Genomic DNA, 24,147 nt, shown 5'->3' on the forward strand with positions numbered 1-24,147 from the left:
GTTAAAAGTAAAGGCATCTCCCAGGCTAGACCAAACTTTGCCTGCCTGGATTGCAACGCCAATCTCACACTCACCTAGACTCATGTCAGAAAGAGAGAAAGGGGTTCGTCCCCCATGTGTGTGTTCTCTGGCAATATGTCCTGTTCCCCATAACTATGTCTTCCTTGCACAAGAGCACAACTACCTTTCACCTTCCCAGATTTTTCATAGTTATTATTACTACCATTATTATTATTGTATGAACACTTAACATGATATTTACCCTCTTAACAAATTTTTAAGTTCACAATACAGTGTTGTTAACTATAGGTTCAGTGTTGTACACCAGATCTCTAGAACATATTTATCTTGCAAAATGGAAGCTTTATTTACTTATTTATTGAAGAACAACTCCCCATTTCCGCTCCCCCTAGTCCATGGCAATCACCATTCTTCTCTCTTTCTATAAATTTGACTATTTTAGATACCTCATTTAAGTGGAATGATGCAGTATTTGTCCTGAAACTGACTTATTTAACTTAGCATAATGTCCTCAAGTTTCCTCCATCTTGTCGCATAAGGCAGAATGTCTTTCTTATAATATTCCAATGTATGTATATATCACATTTTCTTCATCCTTTCATCTAATGGCTATTTAGGTTGTTTCCATATCTTGGCTATTGTATATAATGCTGCAATGACAATAGGAGTACAGATAGCTTTTCAGGATCCTGATTTCAACTTTCAGGTATATACCTAGAAGTGGGATTGCTGCATCATATGGTAATTCTATTTTAAATTGACTTAAGAGCTGCCATACCATTTTTCATAGAGGCGACACCACTTTACAGTCTCAGCAACAGTGCACAAGGGTTCCAGTTCTCCACATAGTTACCAACTTTGTTTATAATAACCGCCTTAACAGGTGTGAGATGACATCTGATTGTGGTTTGGATTTGCATATCCCTGATTACTAGTGACATTGAGCATCTTTTATATACCTTTCAGGCAATTATATCAATTTGGAGAAACACATATTCAAGTCCTCTGCCTAATTTTTAATCGAATTTATGTTTTGCTATTGAGTTGTTATAGTTACTTGTATATTTTGGATATTAATCCCTTATCAGATATATAGTTTGCAAATATTTTCACCCATTCTGTAGATTGCCTTTTCACTCTGTTGATAGTTTCCTCTGCTGTGCAGAAGCTTTGTAGTTTGATGTAGTCCCATTTGTCTGTATCTGCTTTTGTTGCCTGCGCTTTTTGTGTCATATCCATGAAATCATTACCAAGACCAATGTCATGAAGCTTTTCCTCTATGTTTTCTTCCGGGAATGTCATATAGTTCCGGCTTTTATATTTAAATATTCAATTTTTTAAATCTTTAATTTTGAGTTAATTTTTTTTAAAGATTTTATTTATTTATTTGAGAGAGAGAATGAGAGAGAGAGAGCACATGAGAAGGGGGAGGGTCAGAGGGAGAAGCAGACCCCCTGCCGAGCGGGGAGCCCGATGTGGGACTCAATCCCGGGACTCCAGGGTCATGACCTGAGCCAAAGGCAGTCACCCAACCGACTGAGCCACCCAGGCGCCCTAATTTTGAGTTAATTTTTATGTATGGTGTACGATAAGGGTCCAACTTAATTATTTTGCAATCAGATATCCAGTTTTCCCAAGCCCATTTAAGGAAGAGACTGTGTCTCATTTTCTCAACTGTGATTTCTATTCTTTCAACCTATTTCTCTTCTTATGGCCCCTAAGATGGGTGTCTGAGAGGAAGCCCATGATCTATGCTTAGTTGACCATCTTTTTCCACAGTCAATATAAATAATCTACGGGAAAATTAAGCAAATATTGGTTTTCATGACCAAAACTAAAATAGTGCTGGTGATTTAATAACCATAGATTTAAGCTGTAGAACTCCTGAATTTATTTGTTTAAGCATAAATATATCTACCTACTAAATTGCCAACAGTCTGTGTTTGAGCACCAAGTGCAGGAATCCCAGCATCACTGCCTCGCATTTGTTCCTAGGACGTCTATATGGGCTAAGTTTCATTGTGCAGACTGGGAACACAAACATTACAGTCTGCTTGGTTTGAGAAAATGGGCTTTATCCTGTTGTTAAAAATGAAATTCAACTGAGGAAATTTTAAAGATCTTATTGGCTTTATTCAACAATTCATGAATTGTTTCTATCCAGCAGATAGAAAGGAGCTCCAAGGAACAGTACAAAATGAAAGACTTTTATAGAAAAAGGAGGCAGAAATAAGGAAGTTACACTAAACCAAAAATGTAGGTTAGTTTTTGCAAGATCGCTTTCCTTTAGGGGATAACAGGGTCTATTAGAAGGTTACCTAAATAGTGTTGATTAGGTGATTCCTGACTGACTGGTTTAAGATTTCCTTTCTGGGAGAGTAGAAATTCTAATTAAGTTAAGTCTAGTATGATGACATGGGGCTTGGCACCAAGTGACTCCATTTGGGGTCTGTTGTCTTGTTTTAAACACTATCAAGTTTCTAAATACATAATTGTCACATTCTATCATCAACAGTTTTATTTCTCTCCACAAATCTTCTTTAAAAATTAGAAGAAAAAATATATAAGGAATCAAAATCCTGAAACATCAAAGAGCACGCTAAGGGGCATGCTGTGCCTGGAGGGTTTCTGCCCTGCATGCCCTTTGGGAATTGTGTCTGATTCCTGGGTGGGTTTGGGGGCTTTCCTTAGTCTTCAGCATGCCTTAGTCACTTCTTACTCCCCTGTTGTTATAATTATTTGTAGCATAAATATTATAGTAGTAACACTAATGAAGTAACTTCTACAGCTATGAATACAGCAGAGATAAAATTCTGTATCTTTTTTCACTGTTATATCATAAAATAAAATGTTTTCACATGTATTACTACTTGGACTTCATGATTACCTTTTTCATAATTGTTTAAAATTCTATCAAGTTAAGGCACTATATTTCATTTCCTACTTCACCATTTTCATATATATTTTGTTTGTACAATTTTAAAAGCATTTCAAAGATGACTTCTTTTTTTTTTTTTTTTGTGAGAGAGAATGAGAGACAGAGAGCACGAGAGGGAGGAGGGTCAGAGGGAGAAGCAGACTCCCCGCTGAGCAGGGAGCCCGATGCGGGACTCGATCCCGGGACTCCAGGATCATGACCTGAGCCGAAGGCAGTCGCTCAACCGACTGAGCCACCCAGGCGCCCCTCAAAGATGACTTCTTAAAAGAGATCATTTTTTTCTCTTTCCTTGGATTAATCCCTGAAGCAGGTTTTAGTTAAACTGCTTCTATAGACTTTCCTTCTATAGACTTTACCAATTTACTGCCTTCTATAGACTTTACCAATTTACTGCCAGTGGCAATGTATGGGGAATAAGTTCACTAGCCTTTTATCAAAGTTAGTCATTACTCATTTATAACTTTTGTCAAGTTAATAGGTACAAAATGGACTGGTAGCCACTTCACAGATATGGAAATAATGACTCTAGCCTGAGTCAGAAACAGAAAGAGACACTGAAGCCGAATTTTCTCTACTGGAGCTTCTATAGATGCTTCTGTAAAAGTTGACCCAATGGGTCATATGACTGCATCTTTTTCCAAAAATATGGATTCAGATTGGATGTCTGATTGCCTTCTTGACCTAAGTTAGAATCGGAAGCATTCCGATTCCTTCACAAATGCTAGCACTGAATGGATTTCCGGTGTCCTTCCAGGAGACTTACTTCCAAGGAGCTCATTTCTCTTGTTTTGTTTGTTTTGTTTCATTTCTCTTGTTGTATTAAAATCAAACTCCCTTAAAAAATCTGTTTGACCTCTCTTGAGTATTGTGTCATTTTACAATTCCAGAAGAGGGGATGGTTTAAAAACAAAATGCATTCAACTGTGAGATGATCATGAAGCTGCCACCTAGAAAGAAAAAGGGACCCACGGAACCTGGAGATGCATTCAACATCCACAAAGCAAATGTGCTATGGAGATGGTGATGGCATTCATTATAAAAATAACGATGACTGCTTTTATTTCAATATTGTGTAACTTTTAAGTAGAAAGCACCATAGCATATGTGAATTTCTCCAAAACTCGACTTATCCCCCAAATATTAGGAATATGAAGATGTAAAAGGTAGCACTTTGGTTTACTGCATTTTTAAAATCGTTAAAATCTAGACATGAGACCCACCAAGTTTTCCTCCCAAATAGTGAAATTTGTCCACTTCCCAATCATCAATTTATCAATTTAGGTTAAACTAAAACCCTACTATGGAATTGATTTCCATATCACCAGTCTTGGCCAGCCTTGGGAAAATGTGTTAAGTGAGGTCTCCAAGCATCCCCACTTGTTTTTCCTTTAACCCCCTCTCCTCCCTTCTCAAACCTAACAACTTTAGCTTTTTCTTATTTTTATACAAATATTCATAACAACTTTGAAGTTTTTCGCTTTACTGAGGTATAATTGATATACCAAAATATTGTACACATTTAATGTATACATCTTGAGAAGTATGAAGATGTGCGTTCGCTCATGATACAGTCATCACAACCAAGGTACTGAACACAATTGTCATCACTGCCAAGTTTCCTTGTGTTCTTTTTTTTTTTGACCCTGCTCCCTTGCAGCCAGTGGTCATCTCCTTTAAGTATTCATTCAACTTATTCGCTCAATGAACACACAATTGAGGCACAACTGTGTGGGCACGGAGTAGGAAACCAATGATCTGAAACCACTCTGTGCAATAATTGCTCAGATGTGTGAGCCTTTTGAAGATATTTAACTTCTCTGAGTTTCTATAGGGATAAATATCCATAAAGCATAGGTTTGCCATGTGGAGCAAATAAGAAAATATGTAAAAGTAGTTTGTAAATTGAAAAGTTTTGTCATTTTCATTATGATCATGGTCAGTGCACTCAAAGAGTTGAATTCCCAGTAGTCTGATGTTTCTTACTATTACTAAAGCATGACTCCAAAGTAAGCTTGTCTGGGCTCAAATCCTGTCCCATTGCTCAGTAGCTCTACCACTTTGGGAAATGAATCAAACCCTGTGAGCCTCAGTTTCCCCATCTATAAGATAGAGATAGCAACAATCTCCACTTCTTAGGCTATTGCTAAGATGAAATAATTTAAATAAACTGGTGAACATTACAGTGCCTAGTCAATCAGATTATCTGTACACACGGGTTTTCATTATTATTGTTTTTCCTACTACTGAATTTCAGACATTTCTGCAGGAGAGATTTTTAGATCTTGGGCCACTTTCAAAATTTCAAGTCATATCATGTAAAATTTCCTACTCTGTCCCATTAACATGAAATGACCAGAAAAATACATGTCACAGTTCACCAGGAGTTATTAAGAAAATTGTTCTTTTTAGGTTGGAAGGAAATTGCCATATTAACAATAGTAGCCAAAGAATGCCAGCCCATCCATATAATTCATTGTCTTTCTGAATCAGGATATTTTGGAGAAAGGGGAAGCATGTCTGAGAAAAGGGAATGATGATTAATAAATGTGTTGGGACAATAGGAGCAAATGAGGGCTGTCCTGAACAAATCAGGCATATGGCCACTGAGCTGTCAGCTTATCCTTCTAGAGTCTCTCCCAGGATCTCCCAGGGCAAACCTTCACCTGAAACACAACCAGACCATTCACCAGCTCCTGAACATTCCCCCACTGCCTTTCCTTGGAACGACCTTAGAACCTTCTCTCTGGCTGCAACGTCTCTCTACAAAGTCTATCTATCAGAAACCGACCTGGTGCCTACTGTCCATTTCCACATGACCCTTATGGAGAGAATGCCTCATAATTTCATCCAATTGATCTCCCTGTTGTGACTGTCGCTGGTATTCTCCTCCTTGCTCACAGCATTCCCATATTCTTCTTTGCATTATGATTGTCTCTGAGCTTGTCAGCTCCTTCGCATCCATGTGTTTTCAACAGCAGTCTGTGTCTTGTTTGACCATAACGTTTAGCATCACATGTGGCAGGTGGCAAATGATTGATGAATACTGGGCAAGTGAATAAATCAAGGGCGTCTTGCTTGAAACAATAGTGAACATGGAGTTGGCTTTTTCCTGATGCTCTACCCCCAAACTTTAGAATTCCATCTCAGGCACACCACAAGATTTACCACATTTTTTTTTTATCATGCTCATGTTCTTCACTTTCCAACACAAAATCTCTAAAACACACAACCTCTCTGCGCTCTAGGAAGTGTGTACTCTTCTGAAAGTAATGGATATTTGGATGGAATAAAGTGTTATATGGGAGAGAAATGATCCAGTATGATACACTCCATTTGAACCAGGAATTTTATGCAATTAGCAAACTGTTTAATTTCATAAGCCCCAGGAAGAATCAAGGTGCTGGAGAGACCGTGGCAAAGGTGACTATTGCAAAGATTTTATAGGGTAGCATGTGCTTGCTGCTGAGGGGGAAAGGAACAATTCTGACCACTGTAACTTTGCAGGCAAAATCTGAATATATGAGATCCTGCTCATCTAACGCTCTCCAAATCTTTAGACATTGACTAGAATAATAGATGGCACCAGCTAAGATGAACAAATGTGGAAAATTTACATTGGGTTTTATGCAATTGATCTACCAAAAAGCACCTATCCCATCTCAAGCATCATGCCATTCCCAATACCCATCAAGCTAATGATCTAGTTCTTTTTTTTTTAAGATTTTATTTATTTATTTGACAGAGACAGAGATAGCGAGAGCAGGAACACAAGCAGCGGGAGTGGGAGAGGGAGAAGCAGGCTTCCCGCTGAGGAGGGAGCCCGATGTGGGACTCGATCCCAGGACCCTGGGATCATGACCCGAGCCGAAGGCAGACGCTTAACGACTGAGCCACCCAGGTGCCCGCTAATGATCTAGTTCTGCAGACAGAAGATGATTCTGGGGTCATCCATCACATTATGGTTTAAAGATTCAATGAGATATTTTCTGATCTGAGTCAAAACATATACAAAAATCAAACATGGCAAAATGGCCGCATCCAAATAGCCAACTAAAAATGTCACATGCTGGGCTCAGAGAGGTTAACCTTCCCCCCAGGAACACGCTCATCTTTATTTTACCATAATCCAAAAGGAAAGTACACGTACTACAGGGTTAAAGCAGTGTATGTAACACTACATGCAGTCTTCCCACAGTCCGCTAAATCGTATTACACAGGGACGGGTTTACTGTGGCATTTTAATAATTCTCAAGCAAACTCACGGTGCCTAATCATGGCAATTTGACAATACAAATGCCCGCCCATCACTTCTGGGGAAGCAAGGACATTTTCGTTGTTGAAGAGAAGTAGATCTTTGTCATGTTGCCTCTTTTGAGTCTTTAAGTAGGCTTAGTTGTACAAATGTCTGGTGAGGAAGAATTCATTCTCCTAAGGAATGGTTATGGGTAATCCAACCCTTTTCTTAGAAGTTTAGCACTTCACTCTGTGGTAGATAGAGCTATTCATCTAGGAATTGGTGAGCTACTTTGCATAAAAACTTGTTGGTAAGGAAGGCACTGAATATCCAATATCTGCTCCCCCAAACTTGACTTACCAAGCAGAGTGAACAAGACAAGTTCCAAACAAGGACCAGTAGGAGGAAAGGCAAGAAGCCCTGAGATGAAACTTCCCTGAGCAAGAGTGAGGTTAGCCTGGAGCCCAGACCCAAGACCCAGGCCTGAGTGCTCCCGATGACTCCTGAATTCAGCCTCATACTGACTTTCAGAAGCATCCTGACATTGCTGTGGCATCCCAGAATGGGGATCACAGCAGATGAGGGCTCTTCATCTCAAGCAGGGTCTGTGACCACTGTTCTTGGTAAGTTTGCGCACTTCTCCCGGGGAGAAGGTGCCTAGGCTTCATGAGATTTTCAAATGTGTCATGGTCCAAAAACACTTTAAGAACGACTGCTCTAGGAGTGCTTGGGTGGCTCAGTCGATTAAGCATCTGACTTTTGATCTCAGCTCAAGTCTTGATCTCAGGGTTATGAGGTCAAAACCCATGTTGTAGCATGGAGCCTACTTTAAAAAAAAAATGTATGAGTGCTCTAAAGGCAGTGTTGATCAAGATAATTTTTTTAAATACCACACTGATTAGGGTGAGGGACACGAGCAAAGACAGTGAGCAGGATTCTTCACAGAGGGAGGTCACGCTCTGAGAGATGAGCTTGGGACAAGGTCTGCAGTTCAGGGAGGCCAGAACCATGGGAGGACCTTTCCATTTGGCAGCATGGAAACCAGAGGACGCAAACCCAGACTTTCTGATGCCAGCCCACTCTAGTGCACAGAGCTTCTCTGCATTTCAGTCAGTTAGAAAATACCACAGGTACATTCGCTCAGCCAGAGAGGTGGCTGTGTGTTTGCTGCATGTCCCTCTGTGACCCGGATTCTCCGATTTCAGCGAAGTTCTAATCAATGCCCGTGCCTGGTTCCATGAGCGGTGTATTTTCTTCCTTTTTACACAAACGTTTCTATAAAATCATGTATTTCAAACACATTTCTGCTTTTGAATAACTTTGATTGAAAAACATTTTTCATGGGCCTTCTAAATTGCTGCCTCCTGCTTGTCATTTTAAAAAGAGGGAAAAATAAAAAGGAAAGAGGAAACTAACAAAACTCACAATTCATTGGGAAGACGGTACAAAATTGCATGTGGTACGTTTCTCCCAGAGACCAAGGCAGAGGTGCTAAGATGTGCAACCTTGTGACAAGGACCAGGCTGCCAGGTGCCCAGGAGCTTCTCAGGGGAGTGGGCTTCTCTCTGGTCTTTGGGAGGGAGCAGAGACCGAGTGACAGGGCAGGAGGCACCCACGGGGTCCCCGGCGCTACTGTCTTCCCAGGTTTTTTTGGCAGTTTGGCAAGTTGGAGAAGTACTAAAGAAATATCCCTGGACCTAACAGAATCAGGCACTTGTTTAACTGAGCCCTAGAAACCCAAAATTGTTTGTCCAGGGAATCCAATGGAGAATTTGTAAGGTGTCATCTCCTACCCATCCCGCAGCTCTGCAGCCTGAGGGTCTTGACCAGGAGAGAACAGGTGGGAGGTGGGCAGTGCCTAACATTTGTATCAGATGCAGCGTTGCTGTGCTCCTGGGGAAACCAGACAAGGGGACACGAGCCCCGGGCTCAGCAGGCAGTCCTTGGGGCTGCACCTCCCATGTGTGCATGCAAGGAGGACCCTCTCAAGATACAATTATGTGGAGCAAACCAGCTGCCTTCACGTTCATCTCTGCAGCCTTTCCCAAGCCCTGAAATCCCTTGACATCAGAGTTGACCTGCCATGACACTATAACATGGGCATTCTCCTACCTGACCTAGCAAGTGGCCTGGTAGCATCTTCCAAAGATGCCCAAGAATGAGATGGCAGCTTGGATGTCCATGTTGCCTAAACCAGGAGAAGAGCCGCATACCTTCTGATTCCCAGTTACTCAATTTGATTCACAGGTATTCAAAATTGCCTTTATTTTGGTATTTTTCAGAGTCAAAGAGGTACAAATACAGTAAAACTTCAACCATATGAAAATCCAGGTCATGGTGAGAGATTGTTCAGGACTTCTCCACACAGTAGAACACATAGGCTTCAGATACAGTAGGAGATGCTCCAATGTGCAAGCTGGTGAATTGGTTCAAGTCAACACTTATTCAAGAGCACGCAGCATGTATTAGGCTGTGTTACCACTGGATAAAGCTACACATAATACAACCCTCTCTGTAAAAGCAGAGACCGTCACTGAAATGAATACTTGGAACACAGGCTGAAAATGCTATAAATTCCTTCAAGAAAGAAAATGGGCTTGAAAGGGAAATGTAACTTGGGGCAGAGGGACGAGTTTTGTTTCTGAGGAGAAGATATCTAGTTTTGAAGGAACATCTCCTTTACAGATAGGATTCCTAAATCTTTCCGTGAAGGGAAACTTGCTGGGGGGGGTGGGGGGGGCGGGCCACGGGCAGGGAGAGATGGAAAACTGGGAAAAGGTCTGGAGAATTAAAGATCCCCCAAATGAGCAAAAGTATGACAAAAATCTGAAATGAAGGTCCCTTCATGTATCTACTGTAGATTCCCCAGCATTCGAGGTGCTTCGATCAAAGAGTGATAAAGGTGAGCAGCTGGACAAGCAGAGGGCTGACTTCAGGTGGCCCCTCATCCTGCTCTTTGAGAGCTGTGATCTCAGGGAAGCTACCTCCTCTCCAGCCCCCATATCCTCATCTCAAAGCAAGGACACTGATAGGGACCCTCTGGTGGGTGCCATGAGGATGGATTGAGGCCAGCCTTGGGAAGTGCCCAGCATGTGGGAATCCTCAGCAGATGTTGGCTATTATTACTCAGGCGTTATTGCAGTTTTTGTATAAAGGGAAGGTTAATGGGTGATTTCCTTATGTTCCTTTACCTTCACAAGTCGGCTAGTCTAGGAATCCCATGCAGCTGTGACAACATGTCCCCAAATAACTGCCAAGCTATGGACAGTGGGAGGTCCAAGGAACATGCTCTGACATGGAAACATGTGATTCAAGATGAGACTGATGCCAATGGGTCACAGCTTATTCAATCCACTTGCCCCGGTGTGGGGTCTGCCTGTCACCCAGAGGCAAGTGGCGAGCACGGAGGGCCGTGGCCCCAGGCAGTAACAACAGCATCTGCTCCTCCCCGTTATCACGGCTATAGGCCTTTCATGTTGGCTTCATCTTAGTATGAAATGCAACAGCATAGCACCCGTGGGACAGGCTCCATGACATTGTCGGCAGCACGCTGCTGCAGGTCCATCCCCGAGCCGTCCTGCGCAGAAACACCACGGTTGCCTCGCTGGGCTTGTCAGGATAGCTGCTCCCTGCATCACACAAAGGATGGCCCTTCCTGAGATGGAGCATGACCTCTGTGCAAAATCCAGTACAAACAAAAACCGTGCATTACGGTCTCTGCAGCTGGTACACTGAGCATCTGTGACTTGCCTCCTGGCTCGTTCCAGGAAAGACCTAGTGTGGTCCATGAGTTCTGAAGGCTGGGGCACGTGGCCTGCCCGGGAGTCAGTGCTGGGTCACCTTGGAGTCAGGCAACAGGATGACGACCCCCTTCTCCCTCAGTGGGCCGCTCAGGGTGCAGGGTGTTGTGGGTCTGGCACCCACCATCCTAGTCAGACACCATCCGAGTCAGAAGGCAAGGTCTAGGCACAGAAATTAAATGAAAACCAAGACAGCACAGCCTCGTATCTGTCAGAAATGAGGTCCCCAGAACTCTCTGGTGACCCGTTCCCAGGAGCCTGTGACCCTATCTTGGCCACACCCAACTGGAGACAGAGGAACAGAATGGGGTAAACAGAGGACTGGGTCTGTTACACTTAGAAACCATCACACGACTTAAAATCCAAAAACTATTCGATTCCTACTGAATTCTCTGTTGGAAGAAACTGAATCAACTCAATCTGTCCCTTTCAGTTATGAAATGTTAGCTTTATATTTCTTTAATGTCCTTTTGTTGGACTATTTTCTTTAATAGCTGGGAAGTTTTCAGGGAAAAGTAAATATTGTTGCTTGTTCAATTTTATCCCACTTTCTTCCTTGAAGTCTTTGGGCAAGAGTTAGTTACTCACTGTACCCAAAAATATGCAGTGTTTGGGTCTGTGGGAATAACTAAATGTCATTTATTAACCCCTGTAGTGCACTTATCCCCCAGACTAGGTACTGCCCGTCACGCATGTGCACACCCCACACAGAACGATGCCCAAATGTTCAGAGCTGTCAAGCCTACTCACTGCGATTTGACTTGTGTAGTGAAATGTTTCGTCTTCTGTACTATCTCTGGTCAATTTTGAAGGTCTTTGTTAACAAAGATGTTGTGTTATTACTGCCTGGCTAACAAATTCCACTTTGGTATAATGCACCCCATAGCTAAGAGAATCTGGGAACTCTAAGAGGATCAATAAAGACACAGAGTTTCTTATTTGGGTGTTTTGAAAAATTAGGTACATATCTCTAAATGACTTCATATGAAAAACACAACCTTCGTAAACCCAGACAAGCCCTGAGGATCTCAGCCTTGGGATATACTTTCATTCCCCCCTGAGGAGAGGCGCCCAGGCCATGCCAGGGGGGTGGTCAATGGACAATAGAGACAATCACAGAACGACCCCGCCCTAGTGGAACTTTCCCTCTAGGAAAACCTGGGAGCTCAGCTCCTTGTCTCTGGTTGGCAGCCCTTCTAGTCCCACCAAAGCTGCACAACCTCTGCTCTCTCGCACCGTCAGCTGCCACGGTTGGCACGAGGTTGGCTTGCAGAGGCCCCACAGTCCTCATCCATCTCCCTGCACTGAGTCCTGATGCGGGGCCAGTTTTCACACCATCACGGGTGCGAGTGACAGCACGGACGAGCCCCTCCAGCAGGCTCCCACGGCCACTGACAGGGGCATGCTTGGGACGCCGACCGTGGTGTGAGTGGCCATATAACAGAGCGGCACGGCCCGCATCCCCCATCACTGCTGAAGATAGACAAGCAAAGAGAATCTCCCAGGACCAGCTGATTGGCCAGTGGGAACTGTTGCAACATTGTATCAAACGCACTGTCCTTTAGGAAGTGTGAAGATCAGCCTGACACAGGCTGTTCCAGGTCACAACCAGCAGACCCCTGAGGCACCGACATCAGGATGGGGATCTTTAACTCGTGGTTGAGCATTATTTTTATTTGGACTAACATACATGATGATAAAAATACTACTAAACGATGAGCTAAAGAAAACCAACACTGATTGATTCCTTCGGTGATAAAAATCTCATTGATTTTTTTTTTTAAATGCCAAATACAGTATTCTTTGGAGAAAAGCTCTGTTTCAGGTTTTGGTGTCTCTGCCCTACTATCACCCTGGACATGTGTTCACCTTTGTCCTTCCCTGTTTCCTCATCGCCTGAGTCAGGTGATGGACAGGACAGCTCATGACCACGAATCAGCCAGAGAAGGAGCTGAAGGGCCCAGTATGATGGGTCTTTGTACCCAAGAGGTGGTGTGGTCGAATCTGGGGATCAGGATGACAACTGACACCACCCAGGGGCCACCTATGGATGACAGCTCCCCTCTGTGCCAACCTTCTCCCTTCCCAGCATGAGACTAGCTGGTCCCCACGCCCTTGTGCCTCGTTGCTCCTGCTTTTCTCCTCATTTTATCAGTACCTTCTCTAGATGCCTGAGCCCCAAACACACTTTTCTACACCCCCAGCCCCTCTGCCCATCCTAGTGATATAGGAGAGAAGGCACAGAGTAACAACAGAAGCCAAAACAATACAGCATAATCATTTCGGGCGTATCTTCTTCTCTTTAGAGTTTATACATCTGAGTTTTATCTCCCAAGTTTACCAGGAGTTTCAAATTTGGCTCCCCAGCAATAACAGCTTGTGAATATCAGCTCTGCAGACTCATGGACACATTTGATAAGTTTCTCGCTGGATGCCACCGGTAGTTACTTGTGCTGATATGTGAAGCCCAGAAAATCTGTTCTCTGTGAGCAGGAAATGCCTCTCTTAGATTTTCTTTTTTTACAGAATTTATTTTAATAAGATTGAGTAAAACAAATAGCACTAACATGTTAATAATATATTAGTAATAATATGGTAACAGTAATAGTAATAATATAATATAAAATTTAATATAATATAAATAGTATATTAATGATATATAATATATTATATAATATAAAATTTCTAGATGTAGACAATGTCTGTGAAGAAAAGACTCCTAGCAAGAGATACTGGTATCAAATGAACTTATAGTTGAGCATCAATTACGTCCAAATACTTATTGAAGCCTTGTTTTTATTTTTAAATGAACTAAATGAATTCAAAGAGTCTGGAGGTTAAATTATTTTTTTATTTTTTTATTTTTATTTTTTTTTTAAGATTTTATTTATTTATTTGAGAGAGAGAGTGAGAGAGAGAAAGAGCACAAGAGGGGGGAGTGGGAGAGGGAGAAGCAGACTCCCTGCTGAGCAGGGAGCCCGATGCGGGACTCGATCCCGGGATTCCAGGATCATGACCTGAGCTGAAGGCAGTCGCTTAACCAACTGAGCCACCCAGGCGCCCTAAATTATTTTTTTAAATAATTTAGATTTTCACTGATTCAGTGTTCATTTCAAATTCTGTAGGCTCGAGGAGGGAAATGCATTTTTAATAGGTTTGTTTACTGACGAAATAAAAGGCAGATGGTCTCCTAGAGCTTCTGTTAGAAACTTCATGGAGGGCGCCTGGGTGGCTCAGTCGGTTGGGCGACTGCCTTCGGCTCAGGTCATGATCCTGGAGTCCCGGGATCGGGCTCCCTGCTCAGCAGGGAGTCTGCTTCTCCCTTTGACCCTCCCCCCTCTCATGTGCTCTCTCTCTCTCATTCTCTCTCTCAAATAAATAAATAAAATCTTTAAAAAAAAAAAAAAAGAAACTTCACGGAGCTCCCTGAGCAAGGGGGAGGTTATAATTTAACCACATTTGGGTGAAAAGTAAACAATCGGCCTTGCAGAGCAAGGTCGCTTCTTTGGGCCTCCTCCCTGTCACTCTGAACGGCGCATGAGGCCCAGGCAGGAGAACCCCATGTGCTCCCCGGGAGGACGCAGCTGGGTCGAGGCTCCAGCGCCCCTCGGCCCTTGGGCCCCAGCTGCCAGAGCAGCAGGGGAAAGCCATTTGGTTTTACCCATTTGGCTGTTGGGGGGAAGAGGAGGCACATGAGGAGAGAAAAGGTTACTGTAAGCCACAAAGCTGACTTGCTCTTCGGAAAAATGGACAGAGGAAACCCACAAGTTCCCACCTGGACCCTACATTGCAGACAGGTGAGTCCTTGTCTGGCTCGGAGCGCGGCGCAAGGGCCGACGTCCCAGGCAGCTCTGCCGCCCACCTGTCTGGGTCGCTTCCCGCTCTCCCAGGACGAGGGCCTCCTCTGGGGCTTCCCGTCCGTTCCTCTATCCCGAAAACGCTCGGAGGAGGCCCGGTGCACCCAACCACGGTGAATTTTGTCTCGGACAAACAGAAGCCCGGCTAGGGTGATAAAATAGTTTCCGAAATAGAGAGTTGTGATGGTTGCATGAACACTGTGAATGGAATTTAGGCCACTGAACTGCACGCTTAACAATGGCTACAAGGGCAGATCATGTATATATATGAAGCCACAATGAAATGATATATCTAATATATACTATATAGAATATATGAATTGTATATATTATATGAATAGTAATATTATATATGGTCGATATTATTATCCCTAATATGTAAATTATATCTAAACATACAATATGCTAAATATAGTACATTATTATAGATCAGATACAATTATGGTATATAATTATAATATTATATATGATTGTATATATAAACATAACTACAATAAAAATGTTCTTAAAAAGGAGGTCACAGCAATAGGACCGCCTATTGAGCAAAATGAAGAAATTTACAAGAAGCGAAAAACAAAAACTCTCAGAAACTAGTCGCTCCCTTCTGAGAAAGGTATGCACCCTTTGCCAGAGTAAGCCAGTATCTTGCTTGCACATCAAAAAAAGAATAAATTAGACATCAAATAAACCGCAATAAAAAAAGAAGACGGTTTCCTAACCAGGTTTTGTTCCCCCGAGAATCCTAAGAGTTGTCAGCATTCCGTAAGATGACAAATCTTTTTCCCTTAAGGAGCATCTCTGCAAACTGCCCCAAACAGATGGCTATAAAGCCAGTTGCTTAGAGTACTTTTTTATGGAAAAACAAACAAAAGGACAAAAATCAACAGCAGTAAGACGTGAGCCTATTAAATTGCACTGAATTTTATTTCCAGTTCAATTGATAATTTATTCTCTAGCCTCAAAATAGTCAGACAACCCTCAGCATCGAAAAGAAACGTCATGTCGGGGTGGCTCGCTTGCCGCAGAGGCTTGCTGCCTTCAGTGCTGAGTCCTCGGTTTCAAAAGGGTCAAGGCAACACTCGATATTTTACTTCCTGACTTTTTTTTTTTAACCTGCTACACTAAATGGGCCCAGGACATTTCGCCCTAAACGTGCACATATAATTCTCCACAGTTTGCTATCCAATAGCAGACTCAATTCAGTCAGAAGGCGTCAGACAATGCCTATTTCAAGTTAGAGCTCAAAATCCAAATGCGGTCATATGTTTCTGGCTGGAAGGTTATAAAGCAGAGATGCATTTTAAACAAGTGGATTCCTCGGACAACCTTGTCTCTAAGGGTGTAGACAGATTCTGGAACTGGTTTAAGTTTAGCTTTGGTGGCTTATATTCAGGGGAGCTAAGAGTCGGTTTCTCACTGGTTTTTCATACCAGTCCCACTGGGCAGGTGACATTATAATCCCCACTTCACCCATAACAGGGATGGGGCACACTTAAGTCCTTTGCTCAAGGTCACGAGGCCAGTGAGTGGGAGGAGGGAGAAGGCTAACTTTGAAGGGCTGTCCTACCACCGGCTGGTGCTGCCTGGCTTCGTGGACTGTTATTGGCAGATAGATTATGACTGCCTGCTAGTTCTTGAGCCTTCTATGATTTACTTTGGGTTTTTCAAATCCACTAGGGCTTTACCTCCTAAAGGTATTTATTTTTTAAATATGACATTATATATTATAATATAACATTATAATGATATTATAATATGATGTTATATTACATATTAGAGATTATATTATGTTGTTATTTATTTTATATAATACATAAATATATTATTTTTATTTTCAATGGTTTCAACATGATCAAAGAAAGTCCCATTAAGCATTCTATTTCAAAAGGGCCTGCGGAGCTTTTTCATTTGTTTATTCTGTTTTGCTTTGGTCGTACACAATTTGATTATTAACCCCATACGTCTTTCAAAGTGTGGATGCATGACTTTGCTTAGATCTTTATTTTATTTTACATCATTCTTTGTATTTGAAGGGAAAGCACTGAACTGTCCAGGGCATACATGAAAATAGTTTCATCTTCATCCTTTGGGTGTCTTACCTGGAAATGCCATTTTGCCCACCCCCCTCCTCATATTAGCAAGTATATCTAGTGGACTGATGCTCCATGGGGGGGAAGGATGTATCCATTTAATTCATTTGACGATAAAACACCAGTACTTACACTTCTGAAACCCAAGTCCTTGGACGCCCTTCAAATGACAAAGCAGAACATCTCCCCTTGGAGCTTCTAAATTAGCCACTGCCCAACTCCTGACAAAGCCTCACTGTGTCTGTCACTTGCTAAGGTGAGAAAGACATAGGGGTACACAGGGACGTGCTGCCCTTTCATCGCACGAGGTTCTGGAAGCTCTGGCTTTGCCCTGACCTGGAAGGCTGAGAAGCAACACAGCCGGATGACATTAGCTCATCTCCCCAGAGATAAGCCTCCCAGACTGCAGACAGCAGTTTAGTAATATACTCTCTGATTTTATTCATTACACAACAAACAGGGTCTCTCCTGGGCCAGACTCCCTCTCCCCCATCTGCCTACTTAAAACTAGCGAGGAGAGATCAGCCAGTGTGAGCTTCCAGGGCATCAGCCGGAAAAGGCCCTCCTGGATGGTGCAGACCTGTCCTAATCAGGGTTCAGGCAGATTCTCTCCTGCTCTGCCTGTCATCCAGGAGGGCCTTTTTCTCCCAGCTGGAAGCCAGGAACCCAAGATTCAGGCATGGGCTCTTGCTGGGAGGCTCTGTCACAGCCTCCTCCATGCATGGTTCTGGGCTGTGGTGCCCACATGGCCTCAGCAGAGGATGCTCTCCTCTGGGCCAGACCTGCTCTCAGGAATTCCTGGTTATAATCTGGGCTGATGCCTCAAGGAAGAAAAGGGTCTCTTTGCCAAGCTCTGTGCTGGGTGCTCATGCTTCCCTTGGAGTCCTTGTGGAGAGGCATGGACTGTCTAGACGAGATTAGGTGCATCCATCCATGGCACCTCTATGGGGCACCCATCTGCACCAATCTGAACATGACCTAACAGTTAGAAATCCATAAAACAGTACCGCCCCAGGCTTTGTTTTTGCTACCAAGAAATTCTGAACCAAATCTAATGTTCAATAGAAATGCTACAATCCTTTATTTGTAGTATCCTCACTTTACCCCTCCTGCAGTATGATCTTGAACTTTTGTCTTCATCTGAGTGACTCAGCTTCATTTATCTGTTCTTTAAAAAAAAAGATTTATTTATTTATTTGAGGTGGGTGGGGTGAGGAGCAGAGGGAGAGGGAGCGAGAAACCCAAGCAGACTCCACACTGAGTGCAAAGCCCCATGCCAGGCTGAACGCAGGGTTCAAGGGGGGGACAATCCCACGACCCTGAGGTCAGACCTGAGCCAAAACCAAGAGTCAGATGCTTCACTGATGATCTCACGTAGGCACCCCTCATTTATCTTTTCTAATAAACAGAAGCAAGTCTTTTGGAAAAGAAACCAAAGGAAAAAGATTTAAGTGGACATCAAGTCACTTTCCCAAGATTTAAAAGGAAATGACCATCTTGCACCGTGTGTCGGGCATGAATGAGTCAATGAATGAACTGCAGCAGCCCATTGGAGCTATACTGCTTTCTCAACCTGAGGGGGATGTGGATGATTCCTCTGGTTCCAGAAAAGAGCCGCATTCTCACGTGGGCGACCTGTGGGCAGGGTTTCTGGGGTTGATTTTGTAGGATCTGACTCTTCAAAGCTCTTTATTCATTCGTTTGTTCGTTTCTTCGTTTAATAACCTTGCATACTCTATAGTCTAAGCATGAAAAGTAAGTGTGCTCGCAGAAATGGGAACGGAGTCCTGGGAAAGCAGGAAGAATTGGCTGAGAAATGGATTTTGAAAAAAAAAAAAAAAGAAATGGATTTTGGAAAAAAAAAAAAAAGAAAGAAAGAAAAAAATGGATTTTGATTCTAGACTGGACGTTGGTGAGGAACAACACAAGAGGGAGGAGGCGGCATATGCAGAAGAGAGGGGGACGACCAGGCGTCGGGTGTGCATGGGCTGAGACCAGGGAGCGGGGACACGGAACGGGGACACGTGACCTCTGCAGCCACTGGGCCTGGAGCACAGAAGGCCTCTGTCCCTGGTTTAAGGTTCTGCTCTCATCATCTTGGCAAGTGGTCCTGCACCCTCATTTTGCACTGAGCCCCGCAAATTATGTAGCCCCGCAGAGGGACAGCTGAAAGCTGGAGGGAAGCACCGTGGCCCGCCTTCCACGCTGGGGGCTTTGGGAGCAGAGTCAGTGCACCTGCCCAGAGCTCCCCCCTGCCCCCCACTTTGACCGCGACTCCCGCCGGCCTCCTGCCCTCCACACCCGGGTGAGAGGCTGCTGAACGACTGTCTAGACCCACGCATTCACCCTCCGCTCTGGGGGCCCTTGGGTCTCCAGTCCACCCTCCCAGCTTCTACACCACAGGCCAGGGCAGAGAGGGAAATGCAGAGAGATGGATGCTGGGGTCTCAGGAAAGTCACCATGGTGCCTGCCATCCTCCTGTCCTGAGCTTCTCCCTCTCCACTACTGCTTTGCCCCCCAGCCCTGCACTTCACATCCCCCTGCAGCCCTCAGCCCCGCACTGGGATGATTTCCCTTCCACCTTCATTCAGAAACGTCCTTCCACTTCCTTCCTTGTCCCCCCACCAGTCATTGTCTCCTTTTGGGGGGAACCACAGGGGTGTGGGGACAACCCCACTGCACTCGTTGAGGACATTGTCGCTGGACAGCAGACCTCTTGCTCTCTTCAGTGCGTGAACTTGTCCCTCTTTTGGGATCTTTTGCATAAATTAATAAACAAGTTTTGCTTCCCCTAATAGGAATAGATCCGTGTGTCCGTGCATACACAATCCTCTTCCCTGACAACTTCTTCAGGCTCCTCTCCTTCCTTGAGCTGGCGGAACTTCACTATCCCACATGCATGCCATTGTCTGCATGTGGCGTCCTCTTCCCCTGTGACTTTATTGAGCTGTTGTCAGTCACAGCTCACGAGTCATGGAGTCCAGCTCACAGATCTGCAGCCAGGAGTCAAGCATGGTTCTACCTGACTCCAGATCAAGAGAGGAGACACCCTTGGGGCGCCTGGGTGGCTCAGTTGGTTAAGCGACTGCCTTCGGCTCAGGTCATGATCCTGGAGTCCCGGGATTGAGTCCCGCATCGGGCTCCCTGCTCGGCGGGGAGTCTGCTTCTCCCTCTGACCCTCCCCCCTCTCATGTGCTCTCTCTCTCTCATTCTCTCTCTCTCAAATAAATAAATTAAAAAATCTTAAAAAAAAAAAAAAAGAGAGGAGACACCCAACTAAGGAAGGGGTCACCAAACAGGCTCCCTGCCTACTTCCTTTTTTGCCTGCTGAAGTTTTGGTGTGACCCATTGCATTGCTGCTCAGCAAATATTCATTCTCCTGTCCCCTCTCCATGTGGGACATGGACACATGAGTTGTTTTGGGGGATGGAAGGTGAGCAGGCATGATGGAAGTGAGAGCTCCATAGGGCACCACATGACTTTATGCTCAGCCCTTGCACTCCTGTCCTCCACAGTGAGAAAAACATGTCCCAGGGGGCCACTGGTCCAGAACGAGAAAACACCAGGGCAGAAATGAACCCAGCAGTGTGGAGCCAAGTGCATTCCAGCCCTGCAAACAGCAGCCAACTCACACTTCCTTCAACAAGAAAAGGTATTTCCTCCCAGGAACCATCGATACTTGGGTTTCTCAGATCCACAGCATTATCACAGCAAAGTCTGACTAATCCCCTCTCCCATGTGCTGGTGTGACCAGTAAAGAGTAAAATATAGCCACAAGGCTTACAGGATAAGAGAAAGAGAAAACACTAAGACCTTAGAAAATTCACAAAGTCAGCTTTTAGTGAGAGCTGTGTTTATAGACAAAAACTTCCAAATGCTTTCCTAAAAACACACCCCTAACTGGCTGATCCACAAATCCCTTCCTAAAGACTGTCGGGAACACCGTGTTTCCTCCTGTCCATGTGTTTACATAGAGGGAGCTCTGTGGGATTACCAGTCCTGCCCCCACACCCACCGGTCCTGCCCCCGCAGACACACCCGTCCTCATTCCACCCCAGGGGAGGTGAACTGGTTTCTGTTACTGGTAAACTTGAGAGGAGAAGCCAGGTGCCCTAAGAAGGCCCTTTCTTTTCTCCTTTGTTTACTTTCTGCCTGCCTACACAAAGTACATAATCTAGTCTGTTCTCTACCCTGCTGTAAGGGGTCTCCCCCAGGTAGGAAAACTTAGTGACCAGGTGAGTGGATAAGTAGAATTAAGGGATGTTACATTCAATAAAAATTATATTCTATTTTAAAAATGCTATAGGGTACCAAAAAGTAAAAAGAAAAATAAATACATACATACAATTACTCAGTACATTACTGAGCAACACCAGGGGGAAAAAAACCCAACCACTTCAAAGATTCAGAAATAGCTTTTCATTATTCCATCTCATTGAAACTTGATTTGATTTAGTCCGTTTTGAAAAAAGGGACACATTGTAAATTTACACCAGTTACAATGATATAATGTAGCCAAACCCTTTAAAATATTCCATCTTCAAAAAAGTATAATTCATAAAAAAATTCAAAAAAGGTTATTGGTAATAAATTTTGGTCCCCAGTGATTGGGCACCTATATTATTTCCCAATGGGTTCCCCATGCAGGGAGGAAAGACATTAATTAATTAATTGATCGTTAATTAATTAATTAATTAATTAATGATATTAATTACTGGTCTTCTAAGATTTTCAGCCTAAAATAATTTGCTGTGACACAATTTAGAACAATATAAAAATTATGTCTGGCAAGGAGGAGAGCAATGGGTTTTATCTAAGATCCATGAAGGGGTAAGCAAAGAGATGTCCTGTATTCACACACCCCCACCTTGGACCAGCATGAAGCACATGTCTCAAAGACCCTTAGGTAAAGTAGATTTCCATGGCAGGATCTGAAACAGGCTAAGCTATAGAAAACTACCTTAAGTCAATTAAACATGTGGCCATTCATCCTTCTGTGCTGGAGTACTGATCAATCTTAGCATAAATAACAGCTGGGACCTTCAAGAGAACTGTCAATAGTTCTCAACAGCTAATGAGACTGAACTCCTGCCGGAGACGAAAAAAAAAAAAAAAATGTGTGCCATTCAGACATATGTGGTGAATTCAAAACACAGCCTCTTGTTGGGAGGACTAATAACAGTAATGAGCAAAGGAAGTTTCTGAAAAAGGCCCATGAAAAACAGTCAACAATTGAAGGGGAAAGGAGCTTAATTAATGAATTGCTAGTTATTACTACCAATTTCCTAGGTTTTCACCAAGGTTTTCATCTCTAGCTACACCTTGCAGCTTCCACATAATGAAGTCTTTAGGAGGTAGAGACTCCATACAGTGAGAATGTTTTCTAAGAAGGTTCTTCTGGAACATCTCAGGCTGACTCTGTGCAGAGGGGACTTTCTTCATCAGAACCAACCTTTTTACCTTCTAGGAAAACGCATATCCAGAGACTTCTAACAAATCTTTATAAAGTAATGAAAAACTGTTTTTCCACTTATATGTATCGTAGATAAATATTACATAAATATCATAGATAGTCATCAATCTATTTAGAAAAACCAGTTAGGCACATCAAATTGCTATAATTCTAGTCAACAGTGAAACTTCACACTGTAGTGATTTCCATACTTCTATCCAAGCAAATGTGTTTTAGTTGTTGGAAATACCTGTTAAATAGTTCAAAGACCTCCTTTACTGTCTTCTCTGACCCTAGGAGTCTCTGGATCACTGATTTAAAGAGCCCTGTCTAAGTAGAGTCAGAATGGCAAACAAGTCTCCTACTATAATTAAATACTGCCAGGATGGGGGGGGCGGGGAGGGGGGAGAAACAAATTCTTATCCATGCACCCCGGTTTGGATAGGGATTCTTAATTCACCTGGTGGTCACCTTGGAAAATTACAAGGTGGCTGGCAAAGGAATGAACAATGGAGAGATGGGGTTAATGAAGCAACAGTGGGGACATTGCTCTCAGAGCTGACTTGTGCGAGATTCCACAGAGAACCTTGCTGGATGTACAGAGGGATCCTGGGGACCAGAGAAAAGGGTGTTAAAAGCAAAACCGTGCTCTAAGCCTTCCTTGGACTGCTAGAAATCCAGGCATTTAGATTGGCTCCATCTCTGATGATTCCTTACTAAGTCCATTGATGAGAAGTATTCCAACGGGTTTCCAGGGCATGTCGTAACCAAGTGGTGTTGTGCAAATGATGAAGAACGACTTTTTATCTCTTTGGAAGCAAGAGAAGTGAGACTAGAATATATTTTCTATGTTCATCTTATACAATTGAAAACATAAATAATGGAAGAGAGCGTGGAAGAAAAAGAAGGAGACAGGCAGGAAATAAGAGTTTTACATATCTGTAGATAGAAATCAGATTCTGCTGTTGGGAGTACAAATCAGGAGACCTAAAATGTTTATACCTTCTGATCCAGTAATATCATTTCTAGGAATTTCCCCTAAGGAAATAGTCATAAATATTAAGCTTTGAAATCACCTAAATATCCAATATTAAGGGGATAGTTAGTACATGTTTACTTTGCAGTTGCCAACAATTATTATTATAAAGAACTTATAATAATACGGAGGCTTTTTATGAAATTCAAAAGGACTCACAGTTGTAAGCATATTACATTTCTTAAAGATTTTATTTATTTATTTGTCAGAGAGAGAGAGATAGCACAAGCAGGGAGAGCGACAGGCAGAGGGAGAAGCAGGCTCCCCGCTGAGCAGGGAGCCCAATGTGGGACTCAATCCCAGGACCCTGGGATCACTGACTTGAGCTGAAGGCAGACAGTTAACTGACTGAGCCCCCCCAGGCATCCCAGAACATATTACATTTTTAACTGTGAAAATGGACAGTAAAAAAAAAAAAAAACCTCAAAGGAAATATATTAATGAAATCATGAGTGATTTTTATTTTCCTTTGTGTAGATTTCTAGTTTTCCAAATTTTCTTCAAAGAGGAGACACTACTTTCATAATTTATATATATGGGAGAACGCTAAGGTGTTCCCCCTCAAGCTTCCCCCCTCATCCAGAGGACAGTGAGCTGTGGTGTCCACGATTGTGGTGGTTACATGGCAAAAGGGATTTTACAGATGTAAGAAAGGTTCCTAATCAGTTGACTTTGAGTTAGTCAGAAGGGAGGTTATCCAGGCAGATTTAATCTAATAG

Source organism: Mirounga angustirostris, unplaced genomic scaffold (assembly GCF_029215605.1).
Source record: "Mirounga angustirostris isolate CCGP_5_RB_7025 unplaced genomic scaffold, mMirAng1.0.hap1 SCAF_7, whole genome shotgun sequence".
Lineage (NCBI taxonomy): Eukaryota > Metazoa > Chordata > Mammalia > Carnivora > Phocidae > Mirounga > Mirounga angustirostris.